Source organism: Myodes glareolus, chromosome 11 (assembly GCF_982192425.1).
Source record: "Myodes glareolus chromosome 11, mMyoGla1.1, whole genome shotgun sequence".
Classification (NCBI taxonomy): domain Eukaryota; kingdom Metazoa; phylum Chordata; class Mammalia; order Rodentia; family Cricetidae; genus Myodes; species Myodes glareolus.
In genome coordinates, this window is record NC_142036.1 from 58,255,455 (window position 1) to 58,273,978 (window position 18,524).

The 18,524-nt window shown below is 36.2% G+C and overlaps 1 non-coding gene across 1 annotated transcript; it reads right to left on the reverse strand.

The window, feature by feature from the left end:
- Nucleotides 1–6,652: 6,652 nt before the first annotated feature.
- Nucleotides 6,653–6,843, reverse strand: LOC125388100 (U2 spliceosomal RNA). The gene has a single exon (XR_007228114.2). It is a non-coding gene; the product is annotated as a U2 spliceosomal RNA (small nuclear RNA).
- Nucleotides 6,844–18,524: the final 11,681 nt, after the last annotated feature.

Below are 18,524 nucleotides of genomic sequence, written 5' to 3' on the forward strand. Positions count from 1 at the left end.
ATAGAAGAGAAAGTGGGAAGTAGTCTACAAGATATAGGCACAGGAGACCACTTCCTAAGCAGAACCCCAGGAGTGCAGACAATAAGAGAAACAATGAATAAATGGGACCTACTGAAACTGAGAAGCTTCTGTAAAGCAAAGGACACTGTCAGTAAGACAAAAAAGCTACCTTCTGACTGGGAGAAGATCTTCACAAACCCCTCATCAGACAAAGGTCTGATCTCCAAAATATACAAAGAACTCAAGAAACTAGACACTAAAACCCTATATTAACCCAATTAAAAAATGGGGTACTGATCTGAACAGAGAATTCACAACAGATGAACTTCGAATGGCCAAAAGGTACTTAAGGTCATGCTCAACCTCCTTAGAGATCAAGGAAATGCAAATCAAAACAACTTTGAGATATCATCTTACACCTGTCAGAATAGCTAAAGTCAAAAACACCACTGATAGCCTATGCTGGAGAGGATGTGGAGTGAGGGGAACACTCATCCATTGTTGGTGGGAATGCAAACTTGTGCAGCCACTGTGGAAATCAGTGTGGTGGTTTCTCAGGAGACTGGGAGTCAACCTCCCTCAGGACCCAGCAATTCCTCTCTTGGGAATATACCCTAAAGATTCCCTAACATACTACAAAAGCATTTGTTCTATTATGTTCATAGCAGCACTATTTGTAATAGCCAGAACCTGGAAACAGCCTAGGTGCCCCTCAATAGAAGAATGGTTAAAAAAGGTGTGGAACATATACACATTAGAGTTTTACTCAGCGGTAATAAACAATGACATCTTGAATTTTGCATGCAAATGGATGGAAATAGAAAACGCTTTACTGAGTGAGGTAAGCCAGACCCAAAAAGAGGAACACGGTATGTATTCACTCATAAGTGGATTCTAACCATAATTAAAGGTCTTTGAGCCTATTATTCGTGATCCTAGAGAAGCTAAATAAGAAGATGAACCTGATGAAGATTATTTAGCTATCCGCCAGGAGGTAGGAAATAGACAAGAGTCCCAGGTAACCTCGGGTGCATGGGGGTGGGGGTGGGAGGGTTGTTGGAAGGGGAGAGGGTTAGAGAAAAGGGAGTAGGGGAGGAATGGGGAAAGCTCGGTGGACCGGGATGGGGGGAGGGAGGAAGGATGAATATGGGATCAGGGAAGAATATATTTCAACTAAGGGAGTCATTTTAGGGTTTACAGGAGACTTGATTATATATGGGATCCCAGGTTCAAGGAGAGATCCCCAGATTGTTCTCTGAACAAAGGAGAGGGTGCCTGAACCGGCTTTGGCCCATAACCATACTGATGAATATTTTGCTTATCACCTTAGATCCTTCATCTGGCGATGGATAGCGATAGAGACGGAGACCCACATTGGAGCACCGGACTGAGCCCCCCAAGGTCCAAATGAGGAGCAGAAGGACGAAGAAAATGAAAAAGGAAATAAGGACTGCGAGGGATGCTATCACCCACTGATACAAGGGGACGGATCTAATGAGAGTTTACCAAGGCCAGTTGGACTGGGACTGAACGAGGACGTGATCCAACCAGATTCTCTGAATGTGGCTGGCCTGGAGTCTTTCTGAAAAGCCATTGACAATGACATTGGGACTTGTTTCCTCTGCATATACTGGATTTTGGGGATCCAGTCTGTTTGGATACTCACCTTCCTGGACCTGGAGGGATGGGGGAGGAACTTGAACTTCCCACAGGGCAAGTAACCGTGACTGCCCTTAGGGACGAAGAGGGAATAGGAGAGGGAGTGGGGGGAGTGGGAGGGTTTTGGGAAGAGGGACGTAAATGGAAACTTTTATAATTTAATAAAATTACTTTCTAAAAAAAAAACCAAAAAACAAAAAAAAGATTTCCTCCTCATCCTGGATGCTTATGAAACATTAAGGAGCACAGTGGTAGTACAAAAAACCACCTGTTAATCAAAGAGATTTATTGTCTGGTCAGTCAGGATATCAGGTGCTTTATGGGAAATTTGTCTTATTAGCAATTTAGCATATCTGAAAGTATTTATAAAAAGTGAACTTATATATTACTTTCTGTCTGCCAATACGTTTTCCAGATCTTACATCCAAAGTGCACTCAAGATGGCCCAGTAATGCTTGAAAATATTCATTAATATCGATTTTCTGTCTCTTTTCATTGATGATAAAAATGTATGGGATATATATATATATATATATATATATATGCATATATATACATATATATTTCATTTGGCTGATTTTCTGCCTCTATAATGGAATGTCCTTAATAATATGGTTGGTAATCAGAAGGTGTCTCAAAATGGAAAAGGCTGAGCATTCTGATTTTCCACAGTTAGGAAGACATATTTCCCACAGAGAGGAACTGATGTTTGTATTTTCTGGTTGTGATTACTAAAATTTCAAGGCCGAGGACAGTGGAATTTATTTCTATACACAGTAATTTTCCTATTTTTCTTGAAAATTAGTCTGTAGTTAGCAAGTTTCCATACCTGCTATGATAGCAGCAGATAATGAGGCTGATGCCACATTTCCAATCACCTAAGAGTTTAAATATCACATAAAAAGGACAAATGGATAATGCAGATATCAACAATTAACCATGTCAATCAAGTATAATAATAACCGTGTCTTTAAAAACAAGTCCATTCAGAAAGAGTTGGATTTGGCAATTCTTATTTTATTTGTATAGACCTCAGTCAGAAGGAGAGAGGTGCTACAAAACTCTAGGTTCAAAGTAAAAATCTTATTAACTAATTATACAATATATATATTCTTAGATGTGTTCTTAGAGATCTTGCATTTGCAGTAATATTTACCTACCAAAACCATGCACAAATATTACATAGTAATTACGCTGTTTAGAGTGCTTTGTTACTTGCAACAGCTATGCATGACATGTCTTTGAATTGAACTGCTTCTGTATGTCATATAAATCAGTTTCAGACATTGAAAGTCTGCTTGACCAAGAACTTTAGGTATGGGAATTGATCTATTATGGAAGAAATGAAGATGGCACCTGAAAGAATTTGACTTTTCTGACAATAGTTTTCAGGAAAGTAATCTGCTTGCAGCGTCTATCCGTACTGCTGTACAGAGTAGCCACCAATGGATGCAGTGTGAGCTCCCATTTCACAAGGCAAGGACAGTGTGTTCGAATGTTTGGGCTTCTCGTTATTTCCCATTCTTAAAAGCACAATAGAATAGTTGTATTTTATTCATCCCATGGAAGCTGGTATTAAAAGTGAAAATAGAGAGGTGAGACCACAGTTTTTCCATCATCCTTAGCTTCATTCCACAAACTGCTGGCTTAGAGCTCTGTTGCTTGGCAGAGGGCTCTGGTGAAAAACCTGCAAAACTGTCCGCCACAATGCTTAATCAGAAAAGCCAGTATGGTGGTTCACCAAATTAACAAGAACAGCTAACTTCCCTGACAGATTGCTCTCTTTAATTATTGCTGTTGGGGATTGAGTCAGCTGCTTGAGCAACGGGAAAAATCTGAGGGTCATTAAGACGGTCTATTAATTTTCTGTCATGAGGAGCTGCATAGCTGTGATCTGCACATGCAGTGTGGCTGAGCATGTTCCAAGACATTGGCCTTTAACTCTCATTTGGTAATTGAAAAAAAAAATTCCCATGGGATCCTTATACGACACAAAATGGTGGCTTTTGGATCCAAACTTATAATAATCAATACATTCCTGCATATAATTTTTTATTATAAAATGTTTCCCCAAATAATTTTTCAAGAAGATAAATAAAATCAAATATTTCTTGCTTCAACAGAAAAAGCCACAGGGTAGGATACCTGAAATCCAGTGGCCTTCATGCATGTACATGGGACCACACATCCTAACACATTCACATATATATGTACATGAACTACTTCTTTCGCCATACAGAAACACAGTTTAAGAAGAAAAATGTATCTTCAATGCAGTTTGTAATTAAAACATTTTTTTATACAGGCACATAACAGTTGCTTTTATAAATGAGTTTGTTTTCAAATAATTAGGAATAAAATTTAGTCAAACATTTTAATTCTAACAAATCAATGCAGGAAGAATAAAACTTGCATTTCTGAATATGCATGTTTTATCTATATGTGTCTACACTATAGTGGAGTTATAATAAACTATATTTCAGATTGCTTAAGTTCAAGTCAGAATTAAGTCAGGATCAGAGTAGTAGACAAAACTCTGATCCCTTAAGGCTTGCTGATTCCATTCTGCAGAATTCTTCAGGTTCAATGAACCTGAAGAACATTAGCATAAAGACCTGATGGGACAGTCAGTCAAGAAGGGGAGTAAAAGAAAACATTTGTGATGCGGGAGAATTGTCTGTATTCTGTGAATCATGTTTAAATAAACGCTGATTGGCCAGGCAGGAAGTATAGGTGGGTCAACCAGACGGGAAGTAGAGGCGGGGCAATGAGAACAGGAGAAGGCTAGGAAGGAGGAAGCCCATTCTTCCATTCCTGCCCAGACCACAGAGAAGCAAGATGTAACCTTCCCTGCTGGAAAAGGTACTGAGCCACATGACTAACATAGATAAGAATGATGGGTTATAATAAGCTATAAGAGTTAACAAAAAGCCTGAGCTAATGGACCAATCAGCTTTATAACTTATAGAGATCTCTGTGTGATTTTTCTTGGTGGCTTACCTGCTATTGGGTGCTGGGCGGGACAGATACACAAACAAATAAGGGCTAATAAGAAGCCTGACCTAATGGGACAATCAGTTTTATAATCTTATGGAGTCCTCTGTATGATTTTCTTTGGGGTATGCTGGCTGTAGGGTGCCCGGCGGGACAGATACACCAACAAGCCGGCCCCTCATGTTACACATTTGCAGTCAGACTTTCCCATACATCAATGGGATATAAATATCTATGTTCACTTCCTTTGGAACAAAAGACATGACCTGTGACAAATTTATAATTGTCATCACGGTGAAGTTCCTTCCAAAATATATCTTGGTGTATTGTCAGTATCACTTTAGAAAAAGCTTGCTCAAGAACTGATAATTACCTTTGATATAGACAGCAGGTGTTTTCCAAACAATGCCAAAGACATCCTGTTGTACGGAAGGATTCCTGCTTCAGAAACTGATTACAAAATATGGAAAGAGCTATAACACACCTGAAGGCATGTTAAGGAAATCACCTTAATTACATGTGTATCTAGATACCCTAAAGTCCTTGCCTCAGTAGCTGACTGTAGACTCACTGTTACACTTCCGCAATTTAATGGTAAAAATAACCTTTTCTGTCTTCCTGCCTCTTGCCATCTCTTCTCCACAGACAAACTGAAATCCTATGCCTGCTTGACTATTCAGTCAGTTCGTTCCCCATGTCTCTGAAGAACCCATCAACTCTATGAGATAACTGGAGGACATCCATTGCTGAGCCTGCCATGCTGACATATAACTCAGAAAGTATAACTTGCAATTCTTCTATACTTTCTATCCCCTTCGTCTTAGAAGCTGCAGGATCTGCCTGGCTGTCCTGCTTTTTCCCTTTCAAACTCCAAAACCAAAATTGTCGTTGTCTCCTACTGACTCTATTCTGAAATTTTTTATGTATGAGACCAAGAACCAACAAATCAAAGCCTTGGGTGACAAATTTTGTGTTGAGAATCCCAAGCCCCTGTTTCTTCATTAATGAATGTTCTATATCAAAGCATCCCCTGGCTCTCCAGAGATTTCTTGCCTTGTCTTATTTATGAAGCTGCAGAATTTAGGTGAATTCCTGTCTCTGCTGAAGACTTCTCTGTGATTCAGTTGAGCTTTTCCTAGTTAGTATCCATGATCACAGAAGAAGAATATGGGATATTATGTGCTCTGTTGTTTAAATGCTTTTAAGTTTCTACAAATAAACAAAAGTTTATCTTAAAATATAAAAGTTGACATTGCTTTTTTCAGAGCTGTGAAATATATGCCCTGCTTGATTCTCCCCCAGACACTCAGTCACAAATTTCTTTGCATTCCATAAAATATTTTTAAAAAACCTAAGTTTTATATGATATTTTCTAAAGATAAATTGAACATAAGTTGTTTCTTGCCAAAGAAGCTGATGATCGGCACAACGTGAACTTCAATACAACCAGCAATATAGCAAATTGTTGTAAATAAATAATTTACATAAATATGTTAAGAAAAGAGAATATCTTTTAAAACTTATCTTTAAGTTGTTCACGGTTTTCTGTGTGCAATTTAAACTCCTTTGTTTCAAGAATACAGTGAAGCTAACTAATAATGCTTTAAAATATGATATACTTAAGGCTTGGAGGATGGCTTGGTATGTAAGAGCATTTTTCTGGAAGCATGAGAACCTAGGTTCAAATTTCCAGCACCTATATTAATGGTTTTTCATGACCACACATCCTTTAAATATTATGTTTATGTGGAGAGAGGCAGAAAGATCACGAGACTTGCTGGCAGTTAGCCTAGGCCCTTGACAGAGACACTATTTCTCAAGAGAATATTGAGGAGAGAAACAAAGCAGAACAGCTTATGTCTTCCACTGGCTTCAAGGTGCCCATGTACCTACACAGACTTCTACCCTATACTTATAACATATACCCCCTATAAAATACAATTCAAAGTTCCTCAGAATCAAATTATTTATTTTTCACTTTTATTTATTATGGAAAATATTTTGGTACAATGATCATGCAGGTATTGCAACGCCAGGTCAATGCGTGGAATAGATGGAGCAAGCCCCTATTCTATCTCCTGTCCCCCAAAATACAGTTAATACATTGTCTTCATTTAGAACACTTATCAAATATAAAACTGAAAGGAATAGATACAATATTTGATAGTAGCCAAAAGTCTACAAATTGATCAATATTAAGTATTATTTTATACAAATTATGTATGCATATACTACTATTCATGGTAGGGATTGTGGAGAAGCAAGTTAGCCTTGAGTAAACGTACAAAGAACAAAGACGGTCTGAGGGGAAAAGTACTGTTGATATGAGGATGGCCAATTCTACAACAATGCCTCAAACCAATGGGAAATTGACAAAACCTTCCCCACACTGGTAAGACTCAAAATTGTCACAGACTTACTCCAGACCAAATTCAAGGTTTATGAATGATTGAGCGGTGTGAGGAAAAAAAATAGCAGCTGCAGCTTCCCACTCCTAGATAGTTACAGCCTTAGAGAGCTTGCTCACAGAGATGTCCTACTGATATGAGCTAACCCCTCCCCTCTTTGCTCTCTATAATAGTGTGCTGAGGTTTTAATTATGGTGTAGGTGGTGTCACTCAACACGTGTGCCGAGGCCATATGACCCCTGCCTTTTTGTATGTCTGTCTGTCTCTTTTATTTCCATCTTTACCCCCAGTCAAGTTTCCAGGACAAATAAAAATAATTATCACAGATTAACATACTAAACATTGTTTTGTGTTAATTCAAATATAGTCTTGAAAGAAATGTTTTCTTTTCCTAAAATGACATATAAACAGGATGAAAAGAAAAGAGGGATATGGTTTAAAAATGTGTCCACTGAACTTAGAAGAAAAAAATAAGAGTTCTATAAAAGGTGAGAACGAATATTACATAACTAGAGACCAATAAAAGTGAAATAACCTTGGTGCCATTAGAAAACAAAAATACCACATTACACCACAGTGTGCTCAGTGAGTAAAAATTAATCAGGAGAAAGGCAACGGCGGTCATAATGAGAAATTCAACAGCCGTGAACTATTTTCCTATTATACATTTAGTCATGGTACATAGAGAAGATCTCATTCTTCTTGTATTTGCAGTACTGTGCCAAAATTAGAGTCTAGTCCGTATACGGAAGTTTCTGTCTTGCCTGGTCCCACAGCTATTTATTCCCAAAGAAACACACAGAGGCTTATATTAATTATAAACTGTTTGGTCTATTAACTCAGGCTTATAATTAACTAGCTCTTACAACTTAAATTAATTCATAATTCTTGTCTATGTTTAGACATGTGGGTTGGTATCTTTTCTCAGTGTAGCATTTTCATTTTGTTCCCTCTGCATCTTGGTGGTGACTGCAGACTAAGCCTTTCCTCTTCCCAGAATTATCCTAGTCTGTTCCTTTCACCCTGCCTATACTTTCTGACTAGTTACTGTCCAATCAATGTTTTATTAAACCAATACAAGTGACAAATCTTTACAGGGTACAAGAGTATTATCCCTCAATATTTCCCCTTGATTTTTTTTCAAAACAAGAACTCTGAATCTAGTCATCATTGTTTAGCTTAAGTTTTGATTTTCTGATGAATAAATAAGTCAGGTAGGTCCTGGTAGAAAACTAAAGGGGATGTAAAATGATGTTCCCATAGAAAACAAGGCTTTTCAGTGAGAGAATTCAACTAGAGAATTAAGAAAATCAAACAAGTTTAATGGTATAGTAGGCACATCTTTGAAACAATGAGATAAACCGTGGGTGACAAGCTGAAGTATTTGTTCACTGTTCTACGTCAGGAACATCAAATTCCATGTCTAATACACTTAATGAAGCAGGCTATGTGATCTAGATAAAAGAAAAAAAAGCACTCAAAGCATTAATTCCAATAGCAACAGTCTAAGTGATGTAGTCCCAAAAAAGAAAGCAAATTACACAGAATTGATAGAACATGACTAGAATCATTTCCCAATGGATTTTTCAGAATATGTTGTCTTCCTGGAGGGAAAAAAATCACAAAACATGATGATTCGGGAGAATCCTTGTGAAATTTTTAGCTTTTTCAGTCATTTTCTAAACATTGCAGCTTACAAAATAATTCAAGGCAGCATAGGACATCGAATAAGTGCTCATGTTAACAAATACAGTTCAAGCTTGAGAATACTGAACAACGAATATAGTTCTTTATACAAAATAACCTAAGAGAAAACCAATAGTAAGCCCATTGGAAAGTGTTTTAATATAGATCCACTTGGAGAGAAAAAGAACCAATCTCCATGAATTATTTGTTCTTTTACAGCTACATGTGGGACACTGCTCACCTACAGAAATGTACATATTGCAAACAAAATAAAGAAAGAAAGAATGTTTTAAATTATTTTGGTTTTAATAGAAAATAAACCATGATAAAAATTTGTTCTGCACACAGAGCAACACAGAAGACTTGACATCATTTCTTATTTATCGATATGTTGGAATAACCTTATTAAAACACTTCTCAAGGAGAATCAAGTATCAGTACTGTATAAATAATCCACAGATATTAATCCTTCACAAAAAGTATACAAAGAATGAAACTTTATAGAGTTTTCAACATGTTAGATTTGTCATATAAAGCTTCTAAAACAAGTCCACCCTATTATTTTCTTTTCTCTTCCTTGAACCCTTCATAAATGTCATATTCCTGTCATTAACCATAATCTTGTTTATACTCTGTGCTCTCATGTTCATTCGCCATGTGGTCACATCTCTTTTTTATATTTCTGTTACTCACAATAGAAGGGTTAAATTTCTTAAAGGAAATAAGATATATTTACCTATGGAATATACCTGTCCTATTAAAGCTTACCTGCTTCTACTTCATCCATAAAGGGACAGAATTTTTTTGTGAATTTATCCCCTGGTTTTCTTTTTGTTATTCACCTTGGGAATTACTATTACAAAGAAAAATCATGTTATGGCTATCTTTAAGAGATTTACTGGTTTCTTCCATTTTTTGTTTGTTTGTTTGTTGTTTTTCCCTCCATTTCTTTGCGGGAATTTTTCATTTACTCTTTAAGGGTCTCTATCATTTTCAAAAAGTTATATTTAAGTACTTTTTTATGTTTCTTCCTGATTAGGATATTTAGGTCTTCCTTGTGTAGAACCACTAGTTCAGGTTTTGTCATATTTCTCTTTACGGTTGTTGAATGTATTCTTGCATTGGCACCTACCCATCTCTTCTTCCAAGGGGTGCAGGTGGGGCCTGTGCTTAGGTGGTCAGTCTGCCTCCTTCCTGGTGCAGGAGGAACTACCCTGCCTCTGATCCTCACTGATGAAGCAGCCCTGTGGGCTTCTCTGCATTTGCGGTCAGTGTCAAGGATTGGGAAGTTGTAGGTGCAGTGGGGGATGGTTGCACATATGGGGACATTAATCAGTGTCTTGGGTCTCTGGAGTTCTGTGGCTGGGGGTAGGGCATGGGATGTTGCTCTGTGAGCTAGAAGGGCTTAGAAAGATAAGGCCCTCCAGCTCGAAATCCACAGTCTTACCTCTCCAGGGGTAATCAGAGCTAAGGTTCCAGTGGTCAGAGATGTGGTGGGGTATGGTTATGGGTGTTAGAGAGTATTTCCTTGTCTTTAGAGCTTTGCTGGGTGAGGTGGGGCATGGGATGTGCCTCAGGTGCCTAGGAACTCAGATGGTTCGGAATGGTTGTGGGTATGGGGAGGCTGTTTCCAGGTCTCTGGAGCTTTGCTGGGTGAGAAAGGGCATGAGATGTGCCTAGAAGGAGTCTTTTCTGATTACGGGTGAATAAGGCACCCATCTATGAATATAGCAGATTATCCTTAGAAGTAAGGAGTTATTTTTTTCTACTTTTAGATCAGTAGTATTTGATCTAGGTTTCTGAGCTATATAGTTCCTTGGTTTTGGTTTCCCGAACAGTTTCAAGTCTGCGTTCTACCTCTTGGAGTTAATTCATGTCAAATCGGGTATTGGGTGGTTATTCCCACAAGTTTTGTGCCACCAATTTCCTAACACATTTTGTAGACAGGACAGATTATAGATCAAAAGTTTTTGGCTGGGTAGGTGTTTATGTTTCTATTTTTGTGTCTTGCAGAATAATCTCTTGTACCAAGGACTTCATTTAACAAATGAGTGAGGCCCAAATGCAGTAAATATGCTAAAAATGGAGATAGTAATATCTAGAAATTATTTGTGACAGCTTTTTTTAATACCAAGATCAGATATTAAATATAATGATTTGAGAAGCTTCTCAGAGTAATAAAATTTATTCCATCTGTGCTACCTTTAATATTGGTTAGTGGTCTAACGACTATCTTATATTTCACACTAAATATTTAATAAAATAGACAAGATGATGTAATGTTTTAAAAAGTGAGATTTCATGAAGCTTAATTCCAAATTCAATATTTTATTATCTGCCTGCTTTTGTTCTTAGGCAAATTAGTTATAATTTGCTCAAGGTGGTAGTATAGATTTATATCAAAAAGTTCATTTATTTCTCACCACAATCATGAGATAGACATAGGACCACATTTGTAATGACCGCACTGAAGGAAAAATTAACTTGGATGGTTTTCAAGGCCAGATCATAAGGTCTGCTTGGTTCTTCCTCTTGCAATGCTCTGTTTTAGAGCTCCAGCTGTGGATTGTGTGGAAGAGGGTCAGGCCTGTGCATGTTCCAGCTAACAATATGGCTTTACAACTCCTGCTTTCAGCAAGAAACAGAGATGAAGCATTTTATTTGACACTACCACCAGCCACTTTGTCCCACAACCTAGGTATTCCACATACGAACTCTCCTATTGAGTCAAGACAACACCTGGAGTCCTAAAGTTGATAATCTTATTGTTTCATACCATTAAGTTGGAGTGAAGAGAATTTATGATATTTCTTCACTTAAAAATTAAATTTTTTGTGCTTCAAATTTTTACTCTTATTTTTCAAAATAAATAAAATAGCAAGTTCTGAGATAAATAACATTTTAAATAACATTTAAATAATTTCACTTTGTAAGTAACTTGCTTAAAAAAGTGTTATCAACTTTTCTGAAAAACTTGTGGCAAGGATTTATGTAATCATTTTAAAGATAAATTTAGACTTCTTCAGAATCCTATTATATTTTGTCCTCAATGATGTTAACCCCAATTATAAAACAGTATAACCCCACTTTCAATAAGTGTTGCTATATGTTTATTGGATCATGCATAAAAATACACATACATGCAAAAATATTTTGTACCTCAATTTTTTAATGAACAATATGTCATACAATTAAATGTTGAGTGGACAACAGTAACTTTAATTTTAAATATGTGTAGATTGAATTTAGGCACATTATTCAAACAGGCATTTGGAGTTTTTAGCTCTGTTCCATGTCATAGAATGATTTGGATATAGTCTGCTAAAGGCTACAAATCCAGAAAGAACAGGAAGAATTTTAACTGCCCTGTTCTGTTTTGGGTTTCCCCCTCTTTAGATGTGTTAGATTTCAACACAGGTGACCAAATATAAAAATAACAATGAATGGACTTGTTGTTTTACACAGCACACAGACCAATATTATGGCCGTCCATAATATGTGATGTGTTATTAGAAATGTATAACTTCAATCCTGCCTCCGTAACTGCTCTATAGTCACATTAAAATACAGCAATCCAAGTTTTATAGAATTGTTTGCCTTCATATTTTACATTCTCAACTAAAGCAAAAATGGTGACCTCACCCCCTTCGGCAAGTAAATTCACATTTTGTTTTTGGAATTTCATGTTTGGCGCAGAGCAGCCTAAATTATCAAACTCTATAAAGGGACTAGCTTTCTGCAGTCGGCCACATTCTCACCGTAATCACTTAGTCTCTTTGTTGCTGAACAGACATTGATGCCTGCACAAGGACACAGCTAAAATTGAGGATGGTATGTAGAATTCTGCCTGCTGAATTTAATAGTTTACTCATTTGAACCACTGATTATAATTTACATATGTTATAGTATTTAAAGTATTCCATGCCTGTACAACTATTGTCATTTCAAGTATTTAAATATTCCATTGATCAAAATGTAGAGAAATTTGATTTTCACTAGCTTTTACATTGTTTCAGACATGTTTTGGATAATCATGCACAAGGTGTTACATGTCTTTGCATTAAAAATGCGATTTTTGATACTACATCATCAACAGACCCCAAACAATAAGAAATGCAATTTTTCTAATTAAGGTAAAATTTTCAAACTAGCGCTATGTGCCTAAAATTAACCAGGTTCAGCAGGGTCTAGTGACTCATCCCTTTATTCCCACTACTCAAGAGGCAGAAAAGTAGATAGTTCTCTGTGTGTTCATAGTCGGTCTGGTCCTCAGAGTAAGTTCTTGTGCTTCATAGTGAAACCATGTTTAAGAATATTAAATAATCAGGTATAGGTACACATCTATGCATGAAGGTAAAATAAATACTAAAAAATAAACTTAAATTTAAAAAAGGGAGAAAGAATTTATGTCAGTCTTCCCTAACTCCCCCAAAAAATCCAAACAAGATAATACCTTACTAATTTAAACCAATGCTAAGCCAATTTAAACAAGTACCTACAGATGGTCCTAGAGACTTGTCTCTTGGGTAATTCCTGTCTATTTGAGAGGTGATACCCATGTAATGGAAAACCTCAAAAAAAAGGTAAACTAGTTGTTTATGGAAATCATGAAAACAACTATCTTCAGAGACTGTCATTGTTTTAGACTTTCAAGATACTGTAAGAACATACCTCCTTTGACTGAGTTACTTAGGAAGAAGAAACCTTTCTCACTGCTATAAAAGAATGGAGTTTTCTACACATGCTTCTTTAAAACTAATCTGACGCTCCTTTCAATCATGCCTTCAGAACAACCTTTCATCTTTCATAAGTAAATATCTTTTCATGATGCAATTCCCATAAAAAACTCCAGTACTATTTTGCACATGTTTTTAAAAGGCAATTTTTGGTCTCATGAAAACATACACACAACAGACACATATGCACTCACAGACACATAAACAGACAAAAAAGAAACCAGGGTAGCTAAAATAATGCTGAATAAAAAAAGAACTTCTGTAGGTTCATCATCTGGAGGGTTTCACCATCCCTGATATTAAGTTGTACTACAGTGCTATAGTAAGATTAAACAACAGGATATTATCCTAAAAACAGATCAGTAAATTTTGATTGAAGAACCAGACATGAATCCTCATACTCATGGACACCTAATTTTGGTAAAGTAGCCAGAAACATGCACTGGATAAAAGACAACATCTTTGGGCCTAAAGAAATGGCGTTGTGGTTAAGAGGTCATGAGTAGTGGCTTACAAATGTCTACAGTGGGATCCAACGACCTGTTCTGTCTGATGTCCTCTTCTGTTATACAGGCACAAATGTAAATAGAGCAATTATATGCATAAATAAAAAACACTTTTTTAAAAAAGAGAAGACGGCATCTTTAACAAATGGTACTGGTAAAACTGGATGTTTACATGTGGAAGAATGCAAATAAGGTCTCTACTGAACACCTGGATTAAAGACCTCGATTTAAAACCAGATACTTTGAACCTGATAGAATGTAACATGATGGGGGCTGGCTTGTTCGGATTTTTGTCCTGCCCAGCCCCCCAGCTGTTTAGCCCCAAAGAAAATGACACAGAGGACTCCGTAAGTTATAATGCTGATTGGCCCATTAGGTCAGGCTACTTATTAGCTAACTCTCTCATCTTGATTAACACATTTTTTTGATCTATGTTAGCCATGTGGCTCAGTACCCTTTTCAGTGGGGCACCTCACATCCTGCTGCTTCAATGATCTAGGCAGGAGTGTGAGGAATCAGCTTCCTCCTCCCTAGAATTCCTCCTGCTCTCCTTGCATCATTTCCACTTCCTGTCTGGTTTTCCCACCTACACCTCCTGTCTGGCCAATCAGCGTTTATTCAAAACATAATTGACAGAATACAGACAATTCTCCCGCACCAATAGGAGAGAAAATGGGGAATAGCTTTGAACTCATTGGCACAGGAAAAACCTTTCTCAATAGAACATCATTAATGCAGACATTAAGATCAACGTTAAATAAATGAGACAGTGTGAAACTGAGAAGTTTCTACATGGCAAAGAATATGTCATTTAGACAAAGTGATAGCCTGCATAATGGGGAACGATTTTTGCCAACTCCACATCTGATAGAGGACAAATTTCCAAAATATAGAAAGAAGTCAAAATCTAGATCTCAGGAAAACAAATAATCCAGTTTTAAAATTGGTTACATGTCTACGCAGAGAATTCTCAGTAGAGGAATCTCAAATGGCTGAGAAATGCTACGATAAATGTTCAACATCCTTAGTCACCAAGAAAATGCAAATCAAAACTAGTTCTAGATTTCATTTTATACATGTGAGAAGGGTTAAAGTCAGTAAACAAGTCACAGCTTATGCTGTGGGGATGTGAAGTAGGGGGATCACTCATCCATTGCTGATAGGAGTTCAAACTTGTACAGTTACTAGGGAAATAAGTGTGGCAGTTCCTCAGGAAAATGGTGATTGTTATAACTTAATATCCACCTATACCACTCCTAGGCACATACTCAAAGGACACTTCATTCTACCACAGATACTTGCTCAAGCATATTCATTACTATAGCAACAAATTGGAACAACCTTTATTTTACTCAACAGAATGGTAAAGAAAATGTGGTCTATTTATACAGTGAAGTATTACTCAACTGTTTAAAAATGACATCATGAAATATGCATGCAAATGATGGAACTAGAAAACAATCACCCTAAGTGAGATATCTCAGACACAGAGGGACAAATTTGACATGCATTCATTTATATGGGAATATTGGCTATTAAGTCAATGATAAACTAGCTACAATCCTTAGAACTACATAGAAGCCGGTGTTGGTGGTGCACGCCTTTAATTCCAGCATGCAGGAGGGAGAGGTACAGAAAGATGTCCTTTGGAAAAGGAAAGAGAATATGTAATTATGTGTGTGTGGGGTGAGTTGGAATGGGAGGATGTAGTGAGGGAGAGATAGTTGAAGGAAGTGATTGAGAAGAGACAGCTAAAATTAAGAGGCATCTGGGGGTAGTATAGAAACATAATACAGTACAAATTTCCTATAATATGTACAGATATGAAGGTGATCTCATTTTAATTGTCAAATTATAGGGGCAACAGAGTCCCAGTTGGCCATCTCTTATCATCAATTGAAGTTTAATATCAAGACTGAGTTATATCTAATTGAGTTGCTGGTCAAAAGTGTCCTGGTATAATACCCAAATAACCCAGGCTATTGTCAGTGTTCTAGGTGGCTCTCCACAAACAGACTGCATCGTCCCAATGCTGAAGACAATCTCTACAAAACTCATTAAATATTGTAAATTTGAGCTGGTGACTACATGGAGCCTTCATACCTATATTATAGGATTTTAGGCACAGGAAGGTGCTTTATATGCTTCCAGGACAGAAACGTGATCATTAGCTCAGCAACAAACCCTTTGATATGCAACAGTTTCATGCCTGAAAGATATGCTAGGGCAATGGCGGCACAAAGCTTGAGAGAGTAGCCAACCAATGTTGATTTGACCTAAGACCCATTTCACAAGTTCAAACCCTATCTGACATTGCTTGGGTGACCATGAACCAGAAACTAGACATCACAGATATCTAAAGTAAACAAATACTTTTGGCCTTAAAAAAATATAAAACGAGAGAGAAAGAAACAGTGATAAAATGTCTACTGATCAATCCCTTGTGCAGGCATCATTAGAGAAGCTTCCTTGTACAGCAAACGGGAACAAATACAGAGACCCACAACCAGACATTACATAGAGAGTGAGAGATCTCTGAACACTCAGTCTTAAGTGGGATGTTCACATCAAATCTAGCCTCTCAGAAATCAGGAAATCCTGGGGAACAGAAGGCAGAAAGAATATAAAATTCAGAGAAGATGGAGGACCACAAGAAAGCAAAACCTTTGAAATCAACATGAGAAAATTTCATAAGAACTCAAAGAGCCAAGCAGAAAGCACAGGGCCCAGGTATGTACCAGGTCCTCAGCATATATGGTATGCCTTGCCATTTGGAATTTTTATGAGCTTCCTGAGTGTGCAGATAAGAGGTTCTCTGTATCTATATCTGTTTCTTGTGCCTTCTCTTGGGATCTTTATCTTCTGTTGGTTTCCTTTCTCCAACTTTGATGTGATTTTTTTGTTTTATCTTACCTTATTTGTAATATTAAAATTATATTGTAACAGAAAACTTTAGTTCTAAAATTATTCCAAAAAAATTTGAAATGGATACAGTTTTTTTATTTTTTTCATTTGTTAATCTATATACTATAATACGACTTCAGAAGCATCTCCTCTTCAGATATATAATTTACAATAATTTCTCCTATAATAACCAAAAAAATCTTTCATAATATTTTTGTTAAAATCTTCAACAGTTTTTCTGCAATAATGCTAAAATATGTATAACGCAACATGTAAACATGCTTCAGAACTAACCTAAATGGTCTTATTTGTACAAATCTCTTTCTAATACAGTTGTGATGAATTTCTTTGAAGTCAACTACTTGCTCTTCTGCTTTAGTGTAAAAATTTATGTTCATCTAATTTCTTTATGTCTTTGACACTGAGTCTTGTTTTAAATTTGAAAGATTTCCAAAAGTTTTTGGCCATGAGATGATATACCAAACTCTATAAATAACTGTGACATATTAGAGACTCATCAGATATTACACATGCAAAAACCAGGGAAATAAGGAAAAATAGTGTTCTAAGCAGCATAAATCTTAAAATGTCATTGAAATATCATAGGATGTAAACAAACAAGATATTAATGCTAGTAAATCCTTTTAACTTAATCACAATGTAAATCATGGTCTTATAGTACTATAAAATTAAATAGATATTTCTAATTTTATAAAGCAAATGAAATATTTTCAACTAACTTTCTTGGCTGTCTATCATATTTCCAACATTCCTTTCACATTAATACACCCCAAGTGGTAGTAATTTCTTGGTCAATTCATTGCCTTGTTAATCATCCCTATCTCTAGTAGAATATGTTCAAAATTCCCGTTTCCATTTGGTAAAGCTAATGTTCTTTTCATCCTTAATGTCTTTGATTTTGTCAGAATCATTAATGCTATTTTTTTCAACTTTCTTAAATTTTTTATCTCCCCATTGTATCAGGAGAATAGACATTTGGAATTCTCTTTTAATTATATTCCATAAATTTTGGGGAACTTGTGTTATTCATATTAGATATATTCACATTCTATCTTTCACTTTTCAAGTCCTATGCTTGAGTTTTCTCTTGATTTTTCTACACACACACACACACACACACACAGACATTTTCAATAACCATTTTATACACAACAGGATGTTTAGCATATTCAGTAAACATAAAATTTGAAAATTTTTATCTCCAATCTATGATTCATTTAATAAATAAAGCACACTTGTAATTTCTATGTAATTCCTGAATGCTCAATCTTCTGTCATAACTTTTGCCCAATAAAACTTTTATTTTCTTTCAAAGTACAGAGCAGATTGCATATCTTTATGGTGCCATCCTCGATCAATCCATTCTATATATTATACATTATATATGTTATATAATATATATTATATATTATATTATAATTCAAAAAAGCTTTGGAAAGTAAATTATTATTTTAAAAGTTTTCCTTTCAATTTTATCCCTGTTATTGGAAAAAAATCATATACCATACTGGATAATTTATAATTTTCAGTCAATATTCATTTAACTTCCCATTGTAACCACTGCATTGATGGATCCTTCTCCTAATGGATACCAGATTTAAGATCACAGC